We start from the raw sequence: 27961 nt of genomic DNA on the forward strand, positions 1-27961 counted from the left end.
ACTTCTTCTGGGACACTGCATAAATGATAGCCCCCTCTGTGCCTCAGTCTCCCCATCAAAAAAACTAGAATAAGGACCCTCCTTCATGGGGATAGTTCAAAGAATGGCAAAGCAATAGTGCAAACTGTTAACTATTTTCTTTGTGTTATCCCATTATTCTGTGAGACAGAGTTAGAGTTTCTCAGCTATTTATTCAGTAAGAATTAGGAATGCTCTCTTTTACAGATCACATGTGCATTAATATGTAAAACTTCTTGGCTTAGACAGAGTTCATTGTACCTGTAGTATGTAGTTCTATATTATGTCATCTCACATCTGCTTAGAATGTGATGCTACATTGTTCATGTTTGTTTCACACTGAGTAAAGTAAGGCACAATATAAGAAGGCACAATATATTTTTATAAAATATTTAATCACTATAATGGTTGAATTCATTTTATGATGCTACTAGCATTTTAGATTAAAATACAAAATTCAGAGTCTCAATCTATTTATGAAAGAGAGGTTTCCGAAGAGTATTTATGACATCTTTGGAATTGCTCCCTTCCGCCTACATTCACAACAAGCCATCCTTCAAACAGCTCGGCTGGAATCATTGTGCTGAATGGTAAATCTTAGAGGACTAAGTCATGCAGCTACCTGGAAAGAAAAAGAATCCTTCATATTGTATTTATAAATGCTAAATGGCCCGGGAAACTACTCTGAGATTTCTCATGCTCAGATCCTCATTTTCTCTTGCATGGTCATCTGTAGGACAGCTCTGGAAAACAAGGCAGCCATTTTCTCTTAAGCTGTTACACTCAGCAAACCAGATTGAAGTGCTTGATAAGCCGCTGTTCTCTTCCGAGCCTGCAGCAATCGGAGGGGGAAAACAACCAATCAACCACAAACAGGTAGCAACCACATCCATTTTTGTTCTTGCCTGATATGACTCAGGCTCCACAGATGGGGACCAGGAGGGGAAGGGGTGAGGAAAGGGAGGCCTGGATACAAACAAATCAATATGCATGTCACTCTAGCATTATGTGATTTACTGATTTTACAGTTTATCCCCATAATACCTTAGCAATTGAGCTTCCTTTTAACACTGTAAGTCTCACTTTCCTGTCTTTTGAAAAATACATAACACTGTATAAATAGACCAACAAAGGCTCTCACAATGCTTTACAAATATTACTTAAAGAAGCCTCAACAAAACCCTGAGGTAAAGGTAAGGAAGGAAAATTATTAAGATGTGCTTTAGACACATACATATATGAATACATGTGGGTGACATTTTGAAAAGTGCTTAGGGGTTTTCAGTGCCCAACTTGACACACCTTAAAGAGGCCTAATTTTCAAAAAGTGTGGTGCACTCTGGATCCTTTAAGAGAGCCCAAATTGGGCATCCAAAACCACTTGTCACTTTTGGACATTTAAGCAGTGTGTGTGTTTTTACATACACTCATGTTCTCTAACTAGAGGGTGAGAAGCAGCAACCCTGTTATTTAGATTGTTTAACACTTTCCTTTATTAAAAAATTACCATTTTTAAGAGCTGTAACCTCTCCCTAGTTTGCAGCAGGACATTGAAATTTGGCAATGAGAAGACCTGAAGTCAGGAAAGTGTCCTTTGCAGTCCCCACAGTAAATCTATTCAGATTTAACCACATTGTAAACTGCTGAAAAAGATGCCATTGCCCACTTGTGTTTTGCTTAGTAGAGATTACAAGAAGCTGGCTGCTAAATTCCCTCAACATTCCATCAGCACCATACATCTACTGCCCTGGTTTCTTACTTCAGCATGCAAAGCACACAAAACTGCTCCAGAAAGTTCACAGACAAAATGGATCCTCCTCCTCCTCAAAATGGACCCTTCTCATCCTCCTCTCCCTGCTACTTTCCCCTTTGGTCTAAGGAAAACACACTGGGTTTGGATCCAGGAGACAGAAGAAATGAGATTTGCACTATTGACTAGTAATAATTGTGGGCCCTACACAACCCTCATTAATGAGCAAGGCACCGTACTCCACTGAGAGGTTACACAAATGGGAATAAAACTCTTAAGCAAATCTCAGACACCCGTCCTCAATCAACTAGCCACACTACCTCTCAGAAAGAATCTGCCAGATCTATGCACATGGCTCTTGGGTTTGCAAAATGCATATACATAACTCTGTCTTTCAGAGTTATGCATTTTTTTCTAGTGGCTGGTCCACAGAAGATAACAGTCTAATCCTACTGCCAGCTATTGTGGTTAACCTTTTAGTTCAAGTTTTAGAGGTCTGTGATACAGTGCTGCAGGTGTAGGGTTTTCATCCTGCTGATAGCACATGATGGGTAGGGATGCAGTATACCTGCACATAATAAAAATTGCTTTTTCCCTTTTTCTTTATATAAAAAGACCATTTAAGAGATTAGATACAAAAATCCAAATGATGTTATTAAAATTGTAAAGCACTCAAATGTTAGGAAATTCAAGAATTAAATTTGTCTTAATTTTGTGCCCTTTTGTGTATGCATTCACAGTCTTCAATTGCATGACCATACGATGGCATTATGCCAAGGATGAAGCCTGCTAGTTAAGCATTTCCAGTATGTCTTATTTTTCTGTACCTGAAGAAGAGTTCTCGGTAGCTCAAAAACTTGTATCTTCCACCAACAGAAGTTAGTCCAATAACTTCACCCACCTTGTCTCTCTCTTTAAAATGGAAAGTCAGAGTAAAAGGAAGTGGGGTGTCTGTATTTCAGACACACAAATTCCATCACCCATTCTAAAAGCTATTGAAACATAGCGGCCTGCTCCAATTAGTGAATGAAGACTGTTTTCACTACTGTGACCATGGCTTTTTTTCCCCATTGGGGTAAATACATAAGTCTTCTCTATGACACAAATACACCTGCATCATGACACTTTTGGAGAGAAATACAGGAAGAGGAGGTCTGGGCAGTGCAAAGTATCCTCACTCACTAAAATGCAAAATATGTAAAGCCACAGTTCTATCAATCATGTCATCCATGCTGGGAATGCCATTCTTTTTTTTTCCCCACAGAGCTACTGCATCACATGAAGGTGGCAAAAAAAAAATAATAATAATAATAATCACCCAGTTGTTTTTATTCGCCCCAATAACACAAAATGTGCCAAAAATCAGTATGGCTTGTGCATTTTGATACCATGATCCTAATACATGAAATCCTGGTGGCATGATGCCATTTTCACAAGTAAGACTATGGGTAAGATCCTCACCCATGATCCAGAAAAGCCTTTACACTGGGTAAAAAGTCTGGAGCAGCATGAAAGGACATTAAAAGCCTGGATATCTCCAGGGGAGGATTCCTCCAGTGCCGGAACTGTGGAGACAGCCGTAAGGCTGCCTTCCAAGGACTCCTTTGCAGGCCCTAGTGTAGGGAGTATTCTGCAGACAGGATTTGGGGTGGGGGGGGGGGATGAGTGGGTTTGCAGCATGCAGGCAGTGCCGCACTATGAGGCAGGTTGGGGACGATCCTACAGTTTAGACAGGCCCTCACAGCTGTCTGTTACATCAAGATCCATGAAACAGTCCAAGATGGGAAGGGCACAAAGGTGGCTTCTTAAAGCCACCATAGCCCACCTCCCTTAATCTGTAAATTCTGTACCACGCCTCTGGAAGGTGCAGCTCAGAATCTCACCCAATGAAGAGCAATAAAGAACCACTACTCTACCATGCACCAGTTTCAATGCTGTTATAATCACATACCCTGCAACAGTAAGTGTAACAAAGGCATTCCCAAGTGGGAGGGGAGAAGAAGGAAGAAAAAGAAAGCAGCATGAAGGGGGAGGGGCGGGCAAGGGGGATCAATACAAAACAAAGCAGTTATGGGATTCTGAGCACATCTGTATTTAGGGGTATTCCACTATAGCTTCTTTAGTTACTCCGTATAAGCAACCATGCATTTCCCCCAGGCATATGTACGCACCCCCAGATGCTTTGTTATGTTATATAACACTATAGGAGCATTCCCATTTTACTAGAACGTTTCAGGTTTACAATTCAATTTTTTATATTCGAGAAGAAAGAGGGCTATCTGCAATTGTTCTAATCTTTACCCTGCCAAAGGTAAGGGAATACTGAAGTATTAACAGAATAGGGAAAATACGATTCCAGTAATATTTCACGGGGGGGGGTGAAGGGGAGTGCATTTTACTGTTACTGCTCTGTGCTGCACCAGAGTCCATTAAAACAATATTAAATTTGTAGAAACTAATTTTAAGACTGCACATTCTATTTGTCAAATTATGGAGTTTAATTGGGCTACTGGCAGTGCCTATTTGTTGCAGCTAAATTAGCAACCTTTACTTCATGTTTCATTGCCATTTCTCGTTTAGATATTTGTTGTGGCTGTTACAGTTTATGAGGTATTATTGATCTAAGCAGCTTACACTAGGTGTTATTCATGCAAAATGATGTACTTACTTGAGGTATAAAAATAAATGTGTTATTATCTTTGAGTGCAAGATACTGTAAAGGTATCATCTGCTCTGACCCTTTCACCCATGAGGCTCCCTTTTGCAGGATCAGAGCCAGAGAGAGTTACACCTACCATACCAGGATAGTTCACCAAGGCCCTGGGGTAGTTTAACCCACTAACTAAATATAAGGCAGAATTCCCTAAATTATATTCAGAAGAGACAGGAGAAAGAGAAGAGAAAAAAAAAACAGTCCTTACTCCCACACCTGCAATCTATACAACACACAAATCAGACTCGAAGTTAAGATGCAAACACAAAATGCTTTCAGTCTTGCCAGAAAGAATGACAGGAATGCATAACAACTGCTGGGGATACCCATATGTAATAATAAAGCACCACCACCTCCTCCTCCTCCTCCTCCTCCCCTCATATGGCTCAACTCACCTTTGCATCAGGTTGATTATGGGAGAGGAATTGTGCCTTTCTATAGTGCTTCTTGCTCGATGTTTAAGGGGCAGCCACCTGGGCACAGTTCCCTATTCTACTTCTTTGGTGACCAACCAGCAACCCAATTTTCCCCAAACCCATCTTTTAGGCCGTTGCAAACAGTCTGCTTGACCCGTTAACCCCTTCCCACAGAGGGAACTAGGAAATCCCTGCTGGATGCTACTGCTTTTCCTTTAAACCTTGCTCAGACTGAGATGCCTCCACTCACGGTGGATTTGATTTAAATCATGCTTTAAATCACTAGTCAGGAAAACTTGATTTAATCATGGTTTTCTACATAAAAGTGCATTGTTGTTGGTTGTTATAATCTTAATACATATTCTTCACAACTCAGAGATAGATGTAGGGTTCATTTTTAGAAGGTACACACTATACATTTTTAAACAGTGATTTATTTTGAAAACTTTTCAGATTAGTTTTACAGCTATATCAGAACATGAATGATTGTTTGGTTATTTCACTTACCAAAGGTAATTGAAGCAGATATTTATGAAGTCATTGGGAAGTGAACTATTTCCAATTCAACAGCATTAATATTTGGAGGATTTTCTTGCCATGCTGTATTAGGAGGAGAACATCACCACGCAGACATTTAAATTATTTTAACTAAAACAATGTTAAGTATTCTGGATTTTTTTCTTCAACAGCAAACATATAATATCGCTTCGCACATGTAGCTCCAGACTTCTTCTACTTGTCCAGTTCTATTCCGCCTCAACAATCTACTATTCATTGAACATTTTGAGACTTTGCACTTTTAGAGAGAGGTAAGGTATTGACTCTGTGTACACAAATTTGCAGAGGGACAATAGAGCTGAGGTCTGTTATTTCTCATCTCTGTATATTATTTATTTTAAAAACATTTTTGCTGTTAACAAGCATGTTACTTCATATTACCACAAACCCACAGTTTGAGATCTGCAAAACTAAGCATCTCTGATAGTATTGTCTAAACTGAGCACTGAGTCCCATTGGGTAGACAGAAAGATTAACTTAAATAAGCTATACAGAAGCCTGTATAAAATAGGGTTCCTAATCCATGAACTATTGGAACTCATGTACAAAACTTTTCTTAAACGTTACATACTATAGAATTAGAATTTATAATCCCTACTCCATGATGAGATATCTTTGAGCTATAATATATCTTAATTAAAACTATATTTAGATTTTCTTCCCTCAAAAAACATTTTATCAAACAAATCCAATTTAAATTAAAAAAAACAGATTTTTTTTTTATTTAAAAAAAAAATCATTGATGTTTATCCTACCCCACTTCAGTGGGGTTTTCCACAATACACTATTGCATTTTAGGATATTTCGGGATCAGAGCAAGTTTTCAAGAACTAGCAGTAGTGCTACCTAGCAGGAAATTCCCAAGTTCTTCTGCAAAATACATTACCCACATTTTACCAGCACCCTGAATTTTGAGGAAGGGGAATGTAGGCCCCTTCAAACAAACAAACCAAACCAGACTGCATAAACGGAACTGCAGTCTGCTTCTCCACACCCCCAGAGAGCTAAAAATGGAGCACACCAGCCAAGGTACTCCTGAAGATGTTAGTGGTTTGGGTGGGTAAAAAGACAAAGGTCCTCTCTTCAGAAGACACTATGAGGTGTGGCAAAGTTCCTTCTCTGCCTTAATGGGTCCTGCACTTTTTGGCGGATATGCTCGCCTCAGAGATTCACGGCAGCCTTCAGTTTGGCCACTTTTGCTAGCGGCTCAAACTTGCCGTTCACTCAGCTAACCTCATCACTGGCCAGCATGGGGAAAAGGAAGGAGAACAATCCCCGCAGTCTCTGCTGATCCACCTAGTGGGTCGGAGAACAAGCCAGGGACCTTCCCCTCTGGTGGGACCCACAGTCCAGGTCAACTCCGCCTGTATCCAATGGGTGTGATGGGGGGAATCCGGGCCCACCTTCTACTCCGGGTTGCAGCCGAGGGCCCTGTGGATCACAGCTATCTACAGTGCTTCCTGTAACAGCTGTGTGACAGCTACAACTCCCTGGGCTACTTCTCCATGGCCTCCTCCCAGCACCTTCTTTATCCTCACCTCAGGACCTTCCTCCTGATGCCAGATAGAATTTGTACTCTTCATCCCCCAGCAGCACACCCTGTTACTTCCCACTCCTTGCATGCCCCTCAGTGACTGAAGTGAGGTCCTTTTTAAACTAGCTGCCCTGATTAGCCTGCCTGCCTTACTGGTTCCAGCAAGTTCCTGATTGTTTCCTTACCCAGGGAAAAGGGACCTGCTTAATCTGGGGCTAATATATCTGTCATCTTCTATCACTCTCCTGTAGCCATCGGGCCCAACCCTGTCACAGGGGTAACTGTGGAACTTGAGCCTGTTGGAAACTGTGTACAGCAGGAGGGCCTGGTCTTGGCCCAAGCTTCTCCAAGGTCACCAAAACAAAGACTCACACAACAACTGAAACTCACCATCTTTTTTTAGGGTTCAGATTTTGTGGTGAAAGTTCAGCACAGCTCTAGTCAGAACCTGCAATACTGGCAAGAGCTTGAGGTTTTATAAGCAGGTGTGAGGAATCAGGAAATAGGATTGAGAAGAGAGCATTACTGGTAGTCTGTTGTAGGGTGTCTTTCCTCTGAAATATTGCTGGAGCCAAAACATTTTTTATTCAGCACAATACATTGAATTGAGATAGTACAATGTATGTAGATTTATCAACAACAGTGTGGTGAAGGAGCCAAAGTAAAAATATGCTTGCACTAACAATTTTGTGATATCCATGTCACAGCAGATCAGCCATTTGAGAATAAGCAACAGACAGAGAAGACAAGTGCTCCCGCTCGCTACAGCAGTTATTTCAATGCAAACTCCCCCTTCCCCTGGTGGAAAGAGAATTTAGTGTTCAAGAAATAATACCAACACCCCTTTCCTGTACTGACAATACAGTTTAGTGTTCTAAAATATTTAATTCTAGACTATTATTTGCAATTCACTGTTAAGGGTTAAAACAGAAACAAAAAATAGGACAGAGCAGATACGGTAATAAAAGGGTGACATTTTTAAGGTGTTTGAAAGTACATGCCCTTTGCTGAGATTTCACCAGGACAGTTTAGCTAGGGAAAAAGTGCAGTGAAGCTTCACAAGAAAAAACCTTCTCCATCATGAAAACTAAATATTATGGAAAATAGGGTGTATTAATTCCATGATTCAGCTGCCACAGAATCCACCTCCACTGCAGAACTGTGCTCTGGAGCCAGAGCTTGCATTAAAAAAATTATATTATCTTATGTTTGGGAAGTTTATCTTTAGTTCACATTTGGAAGAGTTAATATATGCAGCGCTGTCTTCCAGAATCTGCAGGTTCAGAAAAATAGCTCTAAGAAAGGGCTAAAGTCCCATGAACCTCATGGGATGTTAATGCTGCCACTGAATATATCATCAGAATTCCGACTCAAATATTCTGAATTAACTAAGACTGCATCTAACTGGCATATATAAACATATGTGTTTGTACGGAAAAACAAATGTTCCACAATAATAGTACCATACAGTCTATTTCTTATGGTACATGAACAGGTATCACTTGTTGGCCAAGTTCATTAGCAATGGAAATCTGGAGTTAATCAGCTTAGTTTTCACCCTGCAGTTACAGGGAATAATAATTAAAGATTATTTTAGAAGATGAAAACTTTATTTACATTTATATATTTATAACTCTTCTTAGGTTGCCACACTAACAAAAACAAAGGCATTCAGAGAGCTGTTAAGATAATAACAAGATTGGGCTCTGATAATCTGTTAGATGTTGGTTCAGGTAGTCATTTTAAGATCTAGCAAAAAAAGAAGGGGAAATATCTATAGACCACCTATCCTAAGTGTTAGATATAAGAGAAATTAAAGAATATTTTCACAAAGATTTCCGGAGTGATAATTCACAAAGATCCTGATCCTGATAGATTGTAATGCCACACGGAACTACTATGATCATTTCATCCGGGCTAGTATCCTTCCACTGCCTCTATAAGTAATACAGAATCAGCTCCTACACGATCATAAAATGCATTCTATGCCTAATATTTAAATAGGGCACCTGAGTCTCTATTGCTTTGTATTTTGTATAGTCATTTACAAGTGCCATGCAAAATGAGCACAAGAGTGAGTATAAAATGCTGATTCCAGCGCGTTTTAACACCACTTTATACTGGTTTTGCACAGGTATAAATGACTGTGCAAGGCAGCAGAGAATCAGGCCCCAGATACATAAGCCCAGAGCAATTCTTACATTTGTTTTGGTTAAAATGGAAAATGGGATATAGTGAGAAATAGAAATAGTGACCATAATCTGATTAAGTGTGTAATTAAGACTAAACTGTGAGATCAATAAAGCGAAAGATAAGGAAGTTATTTTTCAGCATAGTATGTTGAGGGGAATATAGGAAATCTGGTGGAAATCTAATGGCATAAAGTAACAGATGGCAGACACTCACGGGGCATGAAATATGTTTGAAGATTATTGGCTGAATAGCATTATTAAGAGTATATGCTATCTAGCAATATACTATGAATCAAATTATGATGTACAGAGTTAGGTCTTAAAAATACTATCTTCCAATTTAGATAACACACTTTAAAAAAAAAAAAGAGGCAAGCTCAAACAAATGGGAGAAATTTAAAAGGAAAGCAACACAAATGACTAAGCTTTGGGAAGTAAGGAAAAGGGAAATTTAAGAGAACAGAGCATGTTTTGGCTAAAGAAAAGACTAAGGGGAAACAACTGCCTACAAATATGCCACAGGGGCCAATTAGATACACTAGTCAGCAAAGATGGAACAAGAAATAATGGGCTCAGTACAGAGAAGAAAATTTGGGTTATATATTAGGAAACATGTTGTAAGAACAGTTAGCCAACAGAACAAGGTACAAAGGGAGGTGTTAGAAACACCATCACCTTGGGTACCTAAAGCCTGCCAGGAATGCTTTAGGGATGGTTAGATCAATCCCGCCATGAAGAAAGGAGACAGGTTAGATGATCCATGGTATATCTTTTCCAATCCAAATGATACTATGGTGAATATATTTCAGCAGAAACTCTTCTGGAAGCTACTCCTTCCTATACAGTTTTAACTACACTAGGTTAAGGACCACCAACTGAAGGCGGTCCCTCACACTCAAGCAGTACATTTGCCACACCCAATTGGATAATAGCAGGCTTGCTGTGCCAGTCTTTGCTGAGCCACTGGGAGTGATTCTGTGTCCCCTATCTGACAACAATTAACAAATTATAATTGTTCATATATCCAATCCATGTGTGGAACCACCTCAGTAAAATAAAACACTAAAAAAAAAATCCAGAAACTTTATGCAGACCTTACCAGTCCCAAAGGAGATGGGAACTGGTAATACACAGTTAATTGGAGTAGACACAAGCACAGGTTATCAATGTGGAATGACCATTAGCTGTTTATTTGTTTAGACTTATTTAAAACGTCTCCTCTTATTGCACACACAACATGCATTAAGAATACATTATATAGTTAGACCAATATTAAAATCCTTCCTTTAAAAAAAAAAAATCCTTCAATTAAAGTTCACCACCACTCCTTTTCTTCCACTTTGCCCTCCAACCCAGGAATAGAGAACAGCAAAACTTTGCAGTGTAACCTGAAGGCCAGCAAATTCTGGCTCCGATATACCAACAAGGTAAATTATTTCCAAAGGAAGGGGCATCTCATTGACAAAGCCTTGCCTCAGTCCCCCACCAATGTAAACTAGGGGACTGGTAGCCTGAGCACCTCAGCTGATATCAGTTACCATGGTATCACACCAAATAGTCTCTGAAGTAATCAAGAACCAAACTGCTTAGGGCCGTCAATTAAAAACACCACCTTAGATTGCACCAGAAATGAAATGGAAGCCACTACAGAGCACAGATGTCTCATGCTCCCTGTAAAATATACCACTTAAGTGAGAAGCTGCATTCTGCACCAGCTGGAGTTTCTCTGAGTAATCTTAAGGTGAAGCCCCATGGAGAAGTAATCGTCATATCCAGATTGGATTACTGCAAAGGCAGGGGTAATAACTACAGTTAGGAAACAAGTGGATGCTGGGCCATCATAAAACAGCTCGGAAACTGAAGAAGAGTAAGCCAAAATGATGCTGACTTCAAAGCAGTTTTGGAAAGGGCATTGCCCTATGTCTGGCTAAGAAAGCAAGCAAGCAAGAACCCCTGTTGTACCCTATATCAGGAGAGGGGAAAGAGTTCTTGGATTTAGGCCGAGTTAATATGAAATAGGAACTGATGGTAAAGCTACCTTCTATCATGAGGCCTGGACTGATAGTACCCACTTGTGTATTTGAAAACTTGTTCTGTGCTTTCCTCCTTGGAGCTCCACTAAATTCCTTTTGTTCGTGTACTCTTAAACCAACACCCACAATCTGTCAGAGAGAGCAGAAGCTCCCTCAGTTAAGGAAACGAGCTATGGTCAGACAATGATCACCCCACACTTACTCAAAGGATGGAGCAGACATCTTGGCATCCATCCATAGCACAATTTCCTACAGCTATTTCACTGATGATTCAAATCTAATTTTAACAAGCAAACAAGCCTTCTGCTGTCAGTAACCATTGTTCCAAGACAGAAGAAAAATATTTTAAAACACATTTTCATGCCTTTCCACACCTATATTTTGATATTGTTTTGTATTCTTGGGGAGGAGCACAGGAAGGGGAAAAAAGAGAATTCTTCCTATTGTGGAGAGAAGCTAGCCATTTTAGCACTAACCAATACATAAATCATTTTACATTCATTCCCCGAATCTTTGTATTAGAGGTGGTGCTGCCTAATTCCAGAATTAAATCTTTAAAGCACTCTGCTATCCTGAAATTTTCACTGAAGAAAGTACAAAGAAGCAACAGGTTGCTACGCCAGTGGATCAGGTTCCAGAAATGTTTCCCCTATCCGAGGACTTGAGAGTCTTTTAATTAAATCATACAAAGCCAACATGTTAACATCCATTAGTCAAATTTAGTTCTAAATGGAAGAGTCTCATCCAGCTTTCAAACAAGTAAACAAACAAAAACAGAAAGTGCACATCTTCCTGTTGAGTTTGTGCACATCAGGGCAAACACAATGGGCTATGATGCTAAGCTGCAAAGAAACAAACAATCGACATGACCACACATTGTCCTATGAGATGGGTTTGTCAGACATGTTTCTGAGCTCAGATATGAGAGAGGTCAATAGATTCTTTTCTTTTTTACTTTTGACCATAGAAGAGAATAGCCTAGGTTTTTATGCCAACAAAAAAAAGTTTATATACAGTATTTATGGACAAAATAGGAACTGGATGATCATATGGCAAAAGTCAAAGTCTAGTCTATTGTACACCAACCTGATCATTAAGAACTAATAGGCATGGAGTGGTCACTAATCATCATCGGTTTTGAAGATTACTCAACAAAAATATTACACACATGGCCTGGGATTGTGTCTATACCCAGGGATAGTAAGATGATGTGGGTGGACAAGCCTTTCTGACAACGTCTATATGATTAGCCAAATTTGCTCTCAGTTGCAACACAAATCAAGTCAGTCATGTGGCATTTCCTGTTTATCTGTGGCATATTTTTTTAAAAAGATTAAGCTAAACAGAGGTGTCATTAAAACAAATGACATCCTTTGGTATTGATGTGATGAATTCCTATATTTAGAATGCATACTGCAGTGAGGTACTTCTACTATGCCATGGCAAATGTTTACTTTTTAGTGGAATCCACTGTATATTTAACTGTAAAACAGGTAAAGAAAATACTACTTCTGTCAACATTGCCTAGTTAATAACATCTAAAAAACATAATGACATTCTCCAAAGCTAAGCAACGTCCACATTTCTGAATGGCAGCTATCAAAACATGAGAAATCAAGTGCTGTGTGTCCTCTCAGATAGACATTGTAGAACATCTGAGAGGTATTTCATCTGATCTCTTTTGTAAACTTGCATAGGTTCATATTCAACAGATTCTCCATCTAAAAAAACGCTCAAATTTTTTCGCTCTCTCCTCCCCTTAAGCGCCAAAGGATTTTTTGTTTTTTTTCAAAAGCAGTAGCATTAATTAAACTTTGTATTAGAAGTGCCTGCAACATTACCAGACAACTTCCACAGTAAATAAAGACTGAGAGAACAATTCTGTAAATCTGGAAACAATAAAATGTAATTGTTTTGGTTCGTATTTCCAAATTCTCTATATAAAGTAATAGCACCAAGCAGTCAAGTAGTTATTTACATGGGCATATACTAAGAGGGGGATTCTCACCTACCAAGACATATACAAATGTCATATCTGCCATGGGATGCTTCAAGAGAAGCACCTGATAAATCCTGCGTTCCAAGAGGTAGCTCTGCAATGCTCCCTGCCGTGTTACTAAACTTGGTTCTCAGCTTACTTATAGTACTTACAACACTATAGTTCTCACATAGGCCTGGTCTACACTATGCGTTTAAACTGATTTTAGCAGCATTAAACCAATTTAACGCTGCACCCGACCACACAACGAGGCCCTTTATATCGATATAAAGGGCTCTTAAAACCGGTTTCTGTACTCCTCCCCGATGAGAGGAGTAGCACTGAAATCGGTATTACCATATCGGATTAGGGTTAGCGTGGCTGCAAATGGATGGTATTGGCCTCCGGGCGGTATCCCACAGTGCACCACTGTGACCACTCTGGAAAGCAATCTGAACTCGGATGCACTGGCCAGGAAGACAGGAAAAGCCCCGAGAACTTTTGAATTTCATTTCCTGTTTGCCCAACGTGGAGCTCTGATCAGCACGGGTGGCCATGCAGTCCCAAATCCAAAAAGAGCTCCAGCATGGACCATACAGGAGACACTGGATCTGATCGCTGTATGGGGAGACAAATCTGTTCTATCAGAGCTCCGTTACAGAAGACGAAATGCCAAAGCATTTGAAAAAAATCTCTGGGCTATGATACAGAGTCCACAGCACAGTGCTGTGTGACAAGCGTAACGGAAAGCCAAAGAATCAAATGGACGCTCATGGAGGAAGGGAGGGAGGACTGAGGCTCCAGCTATCCCACAGTCCCCACAGTCTCCGAAAAGTATTTGCATTCTTGGCTGAGCTCCCAATGCCTGTAGGGTCAAACACATTGTCCGGGGTGGTTCAGGGTGTATCTCGTCAATTTACCGCCCGCTCCCCCCCGCCCAGGAAAGAAAAGGGAAAAAAATCATTTCTTGACTTTTTTCAATGTCACCGTATGTTTACTGCATGCTGCTGGTAGACGCGGTGCTGCGGCACTGAACAACAGCATCCTCTCCCCTCCCTTCCCCGGTGGCAGACGGTACAGTGCAGAAGGACTGGTAGCCATCCTTATCATCCCATGAGTGCTCCTGGCTGGCCTCAGGTGAGGTCGGCCGGGGGTGCCTGGGTAAAAATAGGAATGACTCCAGGTTATTCCCGGCAGATGGTACAGAACAACTGGTAACCGTCCTCATCATAGCAACTGGGGGCTGAGCTCCATCAGCCCCCCCACCTTTCATGTCTAAAGAAAAGATTCTGTACTGCCTGGACTATCATAGCAGCGGGATGCTGGGCTCCTCTCCCCTCTACCGTTTAATGTCCTGCCTGGACTATCATAGCAGCTGAAGGCTGCCTCCCCCTCATTTTATCTCACTAAAAAGTCAGTGTTTCTTATTCCTGCATTCTTTATTACTTCATCATACAAATGGGAGAACCCTGCAACGGTAGCCCAGGAGGGTTGGGGGAGGAGGGAAGCAACAGGTGGGGTTGTTGCAGGGGCACCCCCCGTGAATGGCATGCAGCTCATCATTTCTGCGGGATCTGACACAGAGCAGCTGTGCTCTCTGGTACACTGGCTCTCTAGTACACTTGCCCCATATTCTAGGCAGGACTGACTCTATTTTTAGATAAACCATAAAGGAGGGGAGGGAATGACCCGGGGGGGTCATTCCCATTTTTGTCTTTGCGCCCCCGGCCGACCTCAGCGAAGGTCAGCCAGGAGCACCTATGACATCAGCAGATGGTACAGAACAACTGATAACTGTCATCTCATCGCCAATTTACAATGGCACAGCAGACGGTACAGAACGACTGGTAACCGTCTCTGCTACCTTGCAAAGGCAAATGAATGCTGCTGTGTAGCGCTGCAGTACCGCCTCTGTCAGCGGCATCCAGTACACATACGGTGACAGTGACAAAAGGCAAAACGGGCTCCATGGTTGCCATGCTATGGCGCCTGCCAGGGCAATCCAGGGAAAAAGGGCGCGAAATGATTGTCTGCCGTTGCTTTCACGGAAGAAGGAATGAGTGACAACATTTACCCAGAATCACCTGCGACACTGTTTTTGCACCATCATGCATTGGGATCTCAACCCAGAATTCCAATGGGCGAGGGAGACTGCGGGAACTATGGGATAGCTACGGGATAGCTACCCACAGTGCAACGCTCCAGAAATCGACGCTAGCCTCGGTACATGGATGCACACCACCAAATTATTGTGCTTTGTGTGGCCGCGTGCACTCGACTTTATACAATCTGTTTTACAAAACCGGTTTATGTAAAATTGGAATAATCCGTAGACGTACCCATATCCTGTTACCAAAAAAAGCCATCGCCTCAGCTTAAGAATATATACTTATACACATACATCTACCCTGAATCAGAGACCTTTGCATATTTTAAGGCCAAAAGGGACCACTGTAATCTGACCTTCTGCATAACACAGCCATAGAATTCCAACCAGTGATTCCTGCATTTAGCCCATGGCTTCTGGTTGAATAAAGTATAACTTTTAGAAAAACATCAAAACTTGATCTAAAGGCTTAAAGTGATGGAGAAACCATCACACCCCTTGATAAATTGTTCCAATAGTTAATTAACCTCAATGGAAAAATTTGCCCTTCATTTCCAGTCTGAATTTGTCTAGCTTCAATTTCCAGCCATGAGGTCTTGTTACATCTTTGCCTTCAAGATTAAATAATCTTCTACTATCAGAAATACTAACATAGGTACCCACAGATTGAGAGGTGAGTTGATCACAAATTTCTCTTAGATAAGGTAATTAGATTGAGCTTCATTGGTCATTCACTCAAAGACAGGTTTTCCAGAATAGTTTCTCAGTCCTTCTTGAACTATATTCTGAACACTTTCTAATTTTTTTTTTTTAAACCTCCTTGTTAAAGTATGAACACCAGACCTGGATACAGTTTTCTAGCAGTAGAATCACCAGTGCTATATACACAGTCAATACTACCTCCCCACACCTTATTCAATAGTTCCTGTTTATAAAACCGAAGATTATATTAGCTCTTTTAGCCACAGCTTTGCACTGGGAGCTTATGTTCAGGTGGTTATCTACCATGACTTTGATTGTACCTTTATTATGCACAAATGACATAAAGACAAAAAAAATTAGTAATGAAAGTTGGCAAAAAGGATGTTTTCGTGGTTTTTAACTAGGGCTGTCAATTTATTGCAGTTAACTCATGCGATTAACTCAAAAAAATTAATCATGATTAAAAAAAATTAATCTCAGTTTTAATCGTACTATTAAAAAATAGAATACCAATGGAAATGTATTAAATATTTTGGATGTTTTTCTACATTTTCTTATATATTGTATTCTGTGTAGTAACTGAAATCAAAGTATATATTTTATTACAAATATTTGCACTGTAAAAATGATAAATAAAAGAAATAGTATTTTTCAATTCACCTCATATAAGTACTGTAGTGCAATCTCTGTCATGAAAGTGCAACTTACAAATGTAGATTTTTTTTTGGTTACATAACTGCACTTAAAAACAAAACAATATAAAACTTCAGAGCCTACAAGTCCACTCAGTCCTACTTCTTGTTCAGCCAATTGCTAAGATAAACAAGTTTGTTTACATGTACAGGAGCTAATGTTGCCCTCTTCTTATTTACAACATCACAAGAAAGTGAGAACAGGCATTTGCATGGCACTATTGTAGCCAGCATTGCAAGGTATTTATGTACCAGATATGTTAAACATTCATGAATGCCCAACTTTCATGCTTCAGCCACCATTCCAAAGGACATGCTTCCATGCTAATGACGCTTGTTAAAAAAATAATGCATTAATTAAATTTGTGACTGAACTCCTTGGGGGAGAACTGTATGTCCGCTGCTCTGTTTTACTCGCATTCAGCCATATATTTCATGTTATAGCAGTCTCGGATGATGACCCAGCACATGTTGTTCATTTTAAGAAAACTTTCACTGCAGATTTGACAAAACGCAAAGGTTTAAGAATCTGAAGTTCCTACCAAAATCTGAGAGGGATGAGGTGTGGAGCATGCTTTTAGAAGTCTTAAAAGAGCAACACTCTGATGTGGAAACTAAAGAACCCGAACCACCAGAAAAGAAAATCAACTTTCTGCTGGTGGCATCTGACTCAGATAATAAAAATGAACATGCATCGGTCCGCACTGCTTTGGATTGTTATCAGTCAGAACCCGTCATCAGCATGGATGCATGTCCCCTGGAATAGTGGTTGAAGCATGAAGGGACATATGAATCTTTAGTGTGTCTGGTACAGAAATATCTTGCCACATTGGCTACAACAGTGTCATCAGTGCGCCTGTTCTCACTTTCAGGTGACACTATAAACAAGAAGTGGGCAGCATTATCTCCTGCAAATGTAGACAAACTTGTTTCTCTGAGCGATTGGCTGAATGAGAAGTAGAACTGAGTGGACTTGCAGGCTCTAAAATTTTTACATTGTTTTATGTTTGAATGAAGGGTTTTTTTAATGTATATTTCTACATTTGTAATTTCAAATTTCATGATAAAGAGATTCCACTATAATACTTGTATTAGCTGAATTGAAAAATACCATTTCTTTTGTTTTTTTTGCAGTGCAAATACTTGTAATAAAAAATAAACAAAGTGAGCACTGTACACTTTGTATTCTGTGTTGTAATTGAAATCAATATATTTGAAAATGTAGAAAATGTAGAAATGTAATTGTAATTGAAATCAATATATTTGAAAATGTAGAAAATGTAGAAAAAATGTTTAACAGTGCGATTAGTCACATGATTAATCGTGATTAATTTTTTTAATCGCTTGACAGCCAACTTTTAACTATAATGGGCTGAAACTATCAGGACAGAGGAATGCCATTCTGCTATTCTTTGCTATTATCTTTATAATTCAACATAACTGATGTGAAATAGTTTGAGTCTGAAGTCCTCCCTTCAGTGTGTCTTCTCGATGACCCTCCTCATTTGCTTTCCAACTTTCTGTGGGGGTTTCACAGGGCTCTGACATTGGTCCCTTTCTCATCTCCCTCTATATCTAATCTCTTCAAAAAACAAATTTAACTACCATTTCTATGCTAATAACTCAGATTTACTTCTCTACTCCAGACCCATCTCCCTCTGCACAGACTAAAATTTCAGCCAGTCTCTGACATCTCCTCATGGTTCTCTAGGTGTTGACTCAAGATAAACATGGTGAAAACACAGCACTTGATCTCCACCCCCATGAGCCGTCTCTCAATCATTGTGGACACCACCACCATTCTGTCATTCATGCCTGTAAAATGGCTGTCACCTTCAACTCCGACCTTTCTCTACATCCTCACATCCCAGGTTATGTTTAAACCTTGCCAATTCTTTTTCCATAAATGTCTAAGATATGGCCTTTCTTATCCATCCACACAGCTAAAACTCTCGACCAAGCTCTCAATCTCAAATCTCGATTACTGAAACATCCTTCTCTCTGGCCTTGACAATCACAATCTTCTCTCGATATACATTCAGAATATCACTCTCTTAGCCATTCTCTTTGTTACCCCTCTCCTTACATCCATCTGCTCCGCCTCCTCTGGCGAATAAAACATAATCTACTTGCCTTCAAAGCCAACGCCCTTTATGGCCTAGCCCCTAACTTATCGCATAACACTATCAAGATGTTGACTCACCTTTGATCGGCTGGTGATGCCAGTCTCCAATCACCCACTTAAGTTTTTAAACAAGCTCCTTCATGCTTTCTCTCATGCTCCCCCTTATGCTTGGGAGAAGCTCCCCATAAATATTTACAAGACTGGCTCATTATCCTCCTTTAAAATTCTTCTTACAACTCTCCTTTTCCATGATGCCTACGAAAATTTGACAACTGTTACAGACTGTTGATGTGCTGAGATCATTGCCTATAATGCTGGCCAATACTGTCTCATTATTTCCTAGATTATCCATTTGTCTGTAACCCATCTGTTGTCTCTTGTCTTATACTTAGATTGGAAGGCCTTTGGGGCAGGGATCATCTTTTAGTCCTGTGTTTGTACAATGGCCAGCACTACGGGGTCATGCTGGTTGACTAGAGCCCCCAGGTGCTACCACAGTAAATATAATAAACAACAGAAATATAAGCATTTAGCATATTTAATTACCGTAAACATATTTTGCTAATAATCTAGTAATAATCCAGGCCAGACTTTCAAAGAAGCTTAAAACCCAACTGTTTCTGTTGTCAATCGATGCAGCTGTAGGCTGCTGAACTCTTCTTTGGAAATCTGGTCATCAATGTTTGGGGACCAGAATACGGTCAGGCTTTTGAGAAATCCTAGATACCCTAAAAATACCTTAAAGATAATTTCACAACCAGATCTTTAAGCATTATTAAAATGGAACATATTATACACGCTATCTTATTTGAAAATATGAAGGCTGTCTGAAGCTGAGGTTATGGGTAGGTGCCTAGGCTGGCTACCACAGAGGAGTGGCATTCTGGAGCAGCCTTCCAAGGGGAGCAGTGGGTCCAAAAAACCCTAGTTTCAAGACTGAGCTTGGTAAATTTACAGAGGTGATGGTATGATGAAGTTGCGTACGATGGCATGTGGCCCTTCTCCTATTAGCAAATATCTCCAATGGCCAGAGATGGCACACTGGAAGAGGAGGGCTCTGAGTTACTACAGAAAATTCTTTCCCAGGTGTCTGGCTGGTGGGTCTCGCCCACATGCTCAGAGTCTAATTGATCACCATATTTGGGGTTGGGAAGGAATTTGCCCCCATGTTAGACATGGGGCGGAGGAATTGCCTTCCTCTGCAGCATAGGGCACAGGTCACTTGCTGGTTAGTAAGAGCATGTAATAAAATCTATAGATTATACTAAACTGGAAGAAGTCACAAATACAAGTGCGGACAGAAAAATAATTCACAGGGATCTAGACAGATAAAAATGTACAAAAAATAAAAAATGAGATTTGATTTTAAAAAATGAAAGGTACTACACATTTAGAACAAATATAATTCACGACATACTGAATGGAAGGGAGAAATTTGGCAGAAATATAGAAGAGATTCTGGACAGCAAACTATACTGGAGCTTGCAGTAGAATCTGGCAACAGAAAAAAAAATTCATTTTTTCGGCAGCATGCACAAAGAGATCACATCATGGGGCAAGAAAGTAATAGTCACCTTTATATTTACATATGTCTATAGTATGATCAGACCTAGAATTCTGGACCTATTATCAGAAAAACATTGGCAAGTTGGAGGAAGTTCTGTGACTGGCAACAGAATGGGAGCTAGAGGGAGCTAGAGGAAAATAGTTCCTCTAGCTCCCATACCAGGTCCTATCTTATGAGGAAAGATTACGAGAGCTAAATATGTATAGTTTGGCTAAGTGACAACTAAGGGAGAGAACAGAACATGATAACAGTTCACATGTATCTGAGGTTGCACTCACCAAGGAGGAAGACGAATAATTTTTCATATATCAAAATGGAAGTAGGAGTAATAAAATAAAATTAAGAAATGGCAAATCTGGACTGAATATCTGGAAAGCTTTCTGGAAAGATAGGTCCACTGCCCTGTGGAATAATATCCTAATGGGAATACAGGAACACCATTCCTGGACAAAATACTAGAAAGCGTACTGTAAGGAACAACCCTGCACTGGCAGAGAGGAGTGGAGTATGTAATCTAGTGGGTATTTTCCATCCCTTGTTCCTATCAGATGTGCATATTTTAAGCAAATGTTTACCACCACCCCCCAAATATGCACTTCTATATAGTCTGCTGAATATAATTAAAAGTATGTATTTTATTATTTTAATATAGCAGCTCTCGTACAGATTTTAACATGAAGAAATGTTCCTATAATTATTTAATTTATATGGCTTGAATGTTAACAATAGATATCTATGTTCTAGTTTACCGCCCCTCCTTCACCTTCTCATCAAAATTAATAATAAAAAGAGCAAGGTATGCTTTAGGATTCAAAGCATTGCTCCCTCCTCTGACTTCATAGCCTGGCTTGTTGGGATCTGTATATCCAATCTAATTATTTTGGTTCCAATTTCCAACCCTATCAGTGGTGCAAGAAATCAGAATGCTCGTCTCCTGAAAGCATTAGGGTCTGAAAGCTAACCGCTCCTCATTTCTGAGGCACTACTGTGTAGCCCAGAGCTCCCGTCACAATACAATTTATGTTCACTGTTCTGGATGTGACTTGAGAGGGTTTTCCCAACGTACTGATATTGAACATTTCATAGATTTAAAATATGCTGTAGCTTGTTGCAGCATTTGGCTCTTTCACACTATAGCCAATTTTAACAAGCAGCAGCAATGCTTTGTTAAAAAATGAACTGGTTTTTTTAAGTCTCTTTCCCATCTTGTAAGAGTTTTTTTTGTTGTGTTTTTTTAAATAGAAAAAAATTGTGATTACCTTCTGTAAAGCATTTTAAAAGCAACAGTAAGCAGCATCACTGGCAAAATACCTGCAATGTCTGCAAGTTAGAGGATCTCTATGCTGAACACTAGCTAAATTCCTTGGGGTCTGTTTTCACTGACTAATACTCTCTCCACCTCTCAAATTACAATCTTACTAGATTTCTGATGCCTCAACTCCTCAAAAAAAAATCTTTTTCATTTCTACAGCTTTTACAAATATAATACATGATTTGTGTTTAAGTGTGAGTCACTGTTTTATTTTTTATTATGAATATCATATGTTTGGCAAGCTGTCTGACCTTCCTTCTGATGATGAACGCTGCAACAAACAATTTGCTGTATCTTTAAAGAAATGGCCAATTCAATTACATAATGCCAGAAGCTCTCAAATCCCTCTCTGCCAAACGTCTTCCCTGTATCCTGCCACAGACAGGCCATTTGTATTCCAGCACAGTAGGACACTTGTTTTATTGAAGCGTACAGTTCTACTTAGGTACTATCAACAAAACACCATTTCAGTTTTCCAGTTCTGTGTTCCTTTTCTGCCCGCTCTAGCCATGGTTATATTAAGATTTTCAATTTTACTGACCAAACGTGTGTACATTGCTAATTATGTGTCTGAAATCTAGTAGCTTTTGACTACTACAACAAAATACATTAGTGACCAATTACACGAGTTTTTGGCAGCATTGGTTACCATTTTAAAGGATTTAATCATTGCACTTAAAGTGAAATTTGAGATTCCCTTTGAGACTGCACCACTGATTGCTTCTGTTTTGCCAGTTATTGCATGAGACGGTTTGCAAAAAGGATCAGTAAAGATGTTTTCTAAATATCAGAGATTAACAAAATAAAAAAATAAGTCAGGTCTGTAATGAGTCTTTCTTCATCCACCTAAAGAAGAGTCGAAATGTTCATTCACATCACAGAGCATCCTCCACATAACCATCTCTCCCTTCATTTCCTCCAAACCCTCCCATCATTTGGAGAGACAACAGTATAACGGTATTGCTGTTCATGGGTACTGCACATTAACTGCATTCGCATTTCTATTCACGCTTAGTGTGAAAACTGCACCTGCTCTAAATAGAACCATTTTTTCCTGTGTGATAGGTGAACAATATGTGAGAATTCATATGGCAATATTTAAAAGGAATTAGGCTCTCAAAAAAACAATCTAGACAAATATTGAACTATATCATCATAATGTAGCCTCCTGCTCTCCAGGAATCATTAATAAAAAAAACCATTCACCCCCTAAAGGAACTTGTAATATAATATATTGTTCTTTAAAAGCCAACATCCACCTGCAAGTCCCCTACGAGTGATCAGTTCTCATTTATAGCCTCGTAATGTACAGCAGCAATATCTATATATTTTAATAAGGGACTTTTGTGCCTTTCAAATTTAGTGATATATTGTTTTCCAAACCCCAAGGAAAGGCTATAACACTTTGCTTCAGGCCGTGAAATAAAATGGAGATTTAATTTCATTAATATTTTAGACTTGATCAAAATAAGGGATTGTATGCTGAAGATCAAAAGTAGCCTTCCTCGCAACTATGCAGTTCTACTACTTCCCCGAAAAGCAATAATTTCAATAGATGCAACTGTTTAAATAACTGATTTGTTTCATTTTCATGATGTTTTGGGTTAATTAAACTTCAAATGAGTCAATCCTTATCTGACCCCCATCCACATAAAACACCCTACGAAACAAGTTTCTTCATAATATAAAAGAGAAGAAAACCTTCTAGAAATAACTTATAAAATGTCAGTTTAATTAAGAATTTCTGTAGATAAATTGATATAAATATAATTGTAAATACTTAATTCATCTTCATGAGAAAGAAAGAGCCCTATGTCCCCAGATAATGAAAGATAATCCATCATAGTCAATGAACAGTAGTAACAGTATCTTAAAAAATTACTGCCATAAACCATTGACCGTAGTTCACAATAGTAATAATCCCTCTGAATTTAGCTGTTAAACACAGCTAAAGTGCTACGTGCTACAGCATCAACAGGCTTTGCTTGGTTTCATCTTTGCCTATTAGCTAAAAAAAAATCAGACATTAAATTCTGTTAAATTATTTCTCAGGGACTACCGTATAATTTAATACCACACACACAAAGTTGCACGAATGTATTTTTATGTTGTTGCAAACCAAGGGCCAGATTTTCAAAAGAGCTCAGAACACTACAGCTTTCATTCAGAACAATGTTCCCACCAGGAGCAGCTGGGTACAGCATATGTACCAAAAAATTCACCCTTCATTTATTTGCTAAAAAGGAGAAATCTGGCCCCAGTGCACTCACTTTCAATTTTAAAAAGGAAATGTATGGGTTCACAATGATCGCAAGTGAGTAGCAAATATATGAGTAGGCTGGATAAAGCACTTGATAAATCACTGTAGGGAAGAATCCTGTACCAATAAGGGGATAAACCACGTAACTTAACTAGAGTGCCTTCATCTTCTAATTCTGTGGTGGACTTTTTGCCTTCTTCATACAAACCAAGGACATATATGGCCTTCCTGGACTACTGTTCCAGTAAAAAGAATCAGAACACCTACTTATCTCTGTTCCCAATGCAGCACAAATACCACTACATGTTATTTGAAAAGCACAGAATGACAACCTTCCTTTCCACCAACAAGCTCCTTTGTCATGTACACGATTGAAACTTTTAAACTATAACTCCAGAGAGACCAGCTTTGTTGCTGCCCTTAAAAATGACCAACAAAAAGTGAACAATGCAGAGGAAGAAAATAATCTTAAAATGAATGCTTGAATTTATACAAAGTCCAAGATACAAAAGGTCAGGAAATACCTTGTCAGTCGTCACTATCAATAGCAACGGACCAAGTACAAAGAGGTGGACAGATAACAGTTTATAAATGAAAACTTTTAATGTGTATTATAAAAGTTTAAAGAAACAAGGAAACATCTCTGAATGGTCTAACATTTCTGTTTTAAATCTGATATAAACGAATTTTGATTTAAAAATATGCAACTACTATTTAACAACATGATATTTCTCGCCATTAAAAACCTTACACCTGCACACTGGGTCTTTAGGGTAAATCCTGGATATTCATTGGTTCAGGAGTATGCCTGGGCATACGCATTTGCAGGAACCAGCCCTTAAACATGAAAACAACCAGCCAGTTTTAAAGGTGCAAGTGACAGACAAGATGACATTACTTGAGTTACAAAACAAAAACTGACTATAAGTGGGAGTCTTACTGTATTTCACAGCAAAGATAAGAATAGATTCTTATGCCATGTACATGTGGGTGTATAATAAGTTTAAAATCTTACATGGTGTTGTAGCTTATGAAACTTAGTGATTTGTTATAAGAGGTGGCATGTTTAATTCTCTCTTTATACCACAAGTGATTAAAAAGGCAAAAAATTTTATACTTGCACTATAAAGAAATAATCAGTTAATACCACTGCAAACTAAAGTACGCTTGCCTACACAGCTATCATACATTTATCAACTGATTATTATTTCATTCATTGAGAACAGGAATATGATTAAGCCATGGCACTGTTTTAGAATCAAACACACTGATATGAGTCTAGGTCAGACATGAACCAAAAGCAATGGACTTTGTAAGAGGCAGTTTCTCTCAAAACGTAACATAGGTAGAAATAAAGAATCTTTGCCTTACATAAACAACGATAAACCTTCCCAAACTAAAAATAACTTTTATGGCAATGATAAATTCCCAGCATGGAGAAGTGCTACAATTTTGTATTCATTTCAGAAAACTCAATGAACTTTGCCTCCATATTAAGAATACATACTGGGTAAGAAAGGGGGAAAAAACGGTCAATGCTACAGTTTGCTTATCTGATCATTCAAAATACCCCAGTTTACAAGGGATCCATTTGTATTTTAAGGAGTATCTATTCTGAACCACCTTCCCTAGTAAAATGAAAAGTCTTGGGGCTAGCCCCAGGTTTTAGTGGCAATTTTTTGTGCTGCCATAGGGGAAACATAAATTTGGTTCTTGGATTCTGACTTCCTAGGAAACTGCTAGCACCTTCAGTCCTGTTATGGAAGGAAGTATCCCTGCATTCCTTTTAATTGACTCTGTAGCAGGTTTTCCCTCAATCAACATGGCAAAGAGCAACAATGGTCTGCAACTTAATGGCTTATCGTCACATACACTGGTGCAGCTGCATCGCTGTAGCACTTTAGTGAAAACACTATTACACCGATGGGAGAGCTTCTTCCATTGATGTAGTTAATCCACCTCCCCGAGAGGCAGTAGCTATGTCAACGGCAGAAGCTCTCCCATTAACATAGCGCTGTCTACATGCAAGGTTAGGTCGTTGCTCAGGGGTGGGAATGTGAATCCAGAGTCCTCTCTCATGGGCTCTTTTCTACCTATGACTGCTTCTTTGCTCAAATCTTCCTCTATGAGGCCTTGAGCCTACAAAGTGCCCTGCAACCAGACCTCAATCAGCAAAGCATGTGCTTAACTTTAAGTTAGTGATAGTTCCATTGCACTTGACAGTTATTCTCAGAAAACTAAACCAGCAAAAATAAAAGGCCAACAACAACAAAAGTTGTTTTAGTTATAATCTTTTTCTTCACTTAACTTGATACAGGCTTTGAGGGTAGAAACAAAAAACAAGGCCTTCTATGAAGTATTGAAGGTAATATACAAGCTCTTAAAAAAGCAAGCCCAAATATTCTTGCCCTGTTTCATTCCAAGAAACCTTGAGTCATCTGCATAGTTTCCAGGGACTAAAGCCAGTACAGTTAATATTTATTTTTCAGGCACTGAAAAGCTAAAAAAAGCTGACAGTATTGTAATTATTTAAACATTTACTTACTCAGGGGCAAATGTAGCCAAATACCCAGTCTCCCCCAGATTTTCCCTTCAGGCCAGTTTCCTATCCTTGGGTACCTGTCAATGACAAAAAAAAAAAAAAAAAAGAAACACCAAGTTCACACAAGTCCTCTTCAAGAGTTCATGACTTTACCCTAATGCTCCATGACCCAAAAATATCAACTAAAAGTGTTAGATATCTGGACTGATAACAGGATTCTCTCCCATCAATTTACTCGACCAGAAAAAGGCTAAATGCACTTTTCTGTGCAGGGAGACTACTCTCACGTTGACCAGTTCTGCAAACCATTCTGTCTGTAGAATCAACAGAATGTCAAAGATTTTTTCTGAGTGAAAACTAGTGTAAATGCAGGCTACTGAAAGGCAAGTTTGATGACACAGGCATGCTTTATCCTTTTTCTAAAAAAAAGGTATTAATAGAAAGTGGCATGATCAAGGTTTTATTGGCCAGATTTAATTTACCTTAAAATTGTTATTGCCTGAGGTGGAAATTCTATAGATTCAATTACCTTTTTACAAATTGTGAGAGGTTTTGTGCCTTTATTTACTTAATTAAGGTACGGTCCAATAAAAAATATTGACAATTATGACAGTATGACATAACAGTTGAAATTATCATCATTAAGCAATAACCACCATGTTACTTTCAACTATATTCAGAGCACAAGGGGCCAAATACTGATAGCCACATGGAAAAAAAGAGCAAAGCTAGTGTAAGTCTGAATTTCTCCCATTAATATGGTAGAAAAAATGATATATGAAATGAAGGGGGGGCTGATTAATTATTTAATTAATTTCTTGTATTTATATGATAAAAGCGATTAAAGAAAATTCAAAACAGTGGCAAGTTGAATATACATCTAAAAATTTTAATGAGATTAAATAAAATTTTAACTGTAGTCTCTCCATTCTTATTTTCTTTCACCTTGTCCATCCAGGCTTTTCCAGAAGAACTATACAGAAGGCATGGCAGTATCAACCCTCCTCTCCCTCCATCCATCCTTCATTAAAAAAATGTGATTTAAGTTACAAAATCAAGCACTTGAAAGCTAGGAAGTCCCAGATTCATGGTTGCCTGTGCAACCAATCTGTGCACTGAAAATAAGGCGGGAATCCTATAGAAAAAATAGCAAGTAAATATGTCATTAAAGAATGTATCACAATGCAGATGCACATCAATATAAGCCTCAATTTAAGCATTTCTAAAACAATTGTTCCTAAAAATTCTTTACTAGCAGTTACAAAATGTAACTTCATCAAAAGGATACATTTTAAATTCCTTTTTTTATTATTATTAATTGTAGAATAGTTTTAGGATAAGCAGCAATCAGCAAAAGACAAGAGGAGAGTAAATTGGGGTTTTTTGGTTTTGTTTTGTTTTTGTTTTTACCACCATTAGGGTTACAGTATTTTATATACTAATTCTAATTGCACAAAGGCCT

General features: G+C 39.0%; 1 protein-coding gene and 1 long non-coding RNA gene across 11 annotated transcripts in view; one reads left to right on the forward strand and one right to left on the reverse strand.

Moving 5' to 3' along the window:
- Positions 1-27961, reverse strand: part of TBL1X (transducin beta like 1 X-linked) — a 268281-nt gene that overhangs the window by 160306 nt on the left and 80014 nt on the right. For 5 of the 10 annotated variants that reach the window (XM_050964061.1, XM_050964046.1, XM_050964068.1 and 2 more), the window contains one exon: positions 26503-26576. The exons of the other annotated variants lie outside the window; for them this stretch is intronic. The gene's annotated coding sequence lies outside the window, so the exon portion shown is untranslated. The remainder of the gene's footprint in view (positions 1-26502; positions 26577-27961) is intronic. 10 annotated transcript variants of the gene reach the window in all.
- Positions 1053-27910, forward strand: LOC127056729 (uncharacterized). The gene is made up of 3 exons (XR_007775884.1): positions 1053-1090; positions 5587-5706; positions 27458-27910. It is a non-coding gene; the product is annotated as an uncharacterized LOC127056729 (long non-coding RNA).

The sequence above is a fragment of the Gopherus flavomarginatus genome, chromosome 1 (assembly GCF_025201925.1).
Source record: "Gopherus flavomarginatus isolate rGopFla2 chromosome 1, rGopFla2.mat.asm, whole genome shotgun sequence".
Lineage (NCBI taxonomy): Eukaryota > Metazoa > Chordata > Testudines > Testudinidae > Gopherus > Gopherus flavomarginatus.